The following is a 1,042-nucleotide window of genomic DNA, read 5'->3' on the forward strand; positions in this document are numbered from 1 at the left end:
GAAGCCATGTGACGCTTGCGTAACAGGCGACCAACCGAGGCGTTCGGGGCGTCCGCGGGGCGCGCGCGGTAGGGGAAGGGTGACGAGACGAGCGACCCGCCACTTCTTCGACTTGGGCTCTGCTCGTCCGCTTTCGTCTCGTACAAACAAGAACCACCGAGGTACAAAAAAACTGGCTCTCGACGTGCATCGCAAATAAACGACGGTGTGCTGCGTCGGTGCCCATCGCTATAGAGTCGGCCACGGCGACGGGGCGCGGGCGGTCGCCCGGCGAGGCGAAGAGGTGCATCTTTCTTGCGCGAGCCGGCTTGTTGGCATGCCGAGCGGCTAATGCCCCCCGCGGCCCCTCTCACAGGCCGCCCCACCGGGGGCCCCACTGGGCGACCAGCGGCGACCAGCGGCGACCAGCGCATGTAAACAGCGATTATTCCTTTGTTGCGTCAGTTCCAGGTTCGCTGGCCCCCGGGCCGCTCCCCGGCCAGCCCGCCGGCCCGCCGACACAACTGATAAACTGATTCACTAAAAGTCACCCCACGGTCATCCGTGTGACGACTCGCCGTCCGCTCGAGCGACTGCCTCTTATGATTATACGATAATTTCTGCCAGGTGATGTGGTGGATGTTGACTTGACTTGACTTGACTAACCACGAGGCCTCTTTTGGCCCAAGGTTCATGATCCGACCGGAGCCGTTTAGCGAATGGCGAATACGCAAGGCGTTTTTCTAGCGATGCTTAGGTACTGTGAAGTATTATAGCTTTGAAGCAAAGCGTTAGTGAACTCAATGACTGAATGACCTAGTCACGTCTGACTCAACGTGTTAAATAATTACTTCGACAGCTGCAATATACTTCTATATGACAACTGACAACTTGTTAATTAAGTTATCTGTTGTTTTTTTGTGGTTTTTTTCAACCGAATAAATGGTCGTCGTGTAAAGGTGACTGCTGTGGTGGTGACGCGTCAAGCTGCGGGGCCAATGTTCGCTGCAGAGGTGAACGCCGCCTCGAGTGTGTTTTGGACGAGGTGTATGCGGAGAGGGAC

At 56.4% G+C, this 1,042-nt stretch overlaps 1 protein-coding gene across 4 annotated transcripts in view; it reads left to right on the forward strand.

Moving 5' to 3' along the window:
- Nucleotides 1-1,042, forward strand: part of LOC113206095 (WW domain-binding protein 11) — a 40,599-nt gene that overhangs the window by 26,027 nt on the left and 13,530 nt on the right. The gene's annotated exons all lie outside the window — the stretch shown is intronic.

This window comes from Frankliniella occidentalis, unplaced genomic scaffold (genome assembly GCF_000697945.3).
Source record: "Frankliniella occidentalis isolate FOCC.00 unplaced genomic scaffold, Focc_3.1 Scaffold60, whole genome shotgun sequence".
NCBI lineage: Eukaryota > Metazoa > Arthropoda > Insecta > Thysanoptera > Thripidae > Frankliniella > Frankliniella occidentalis.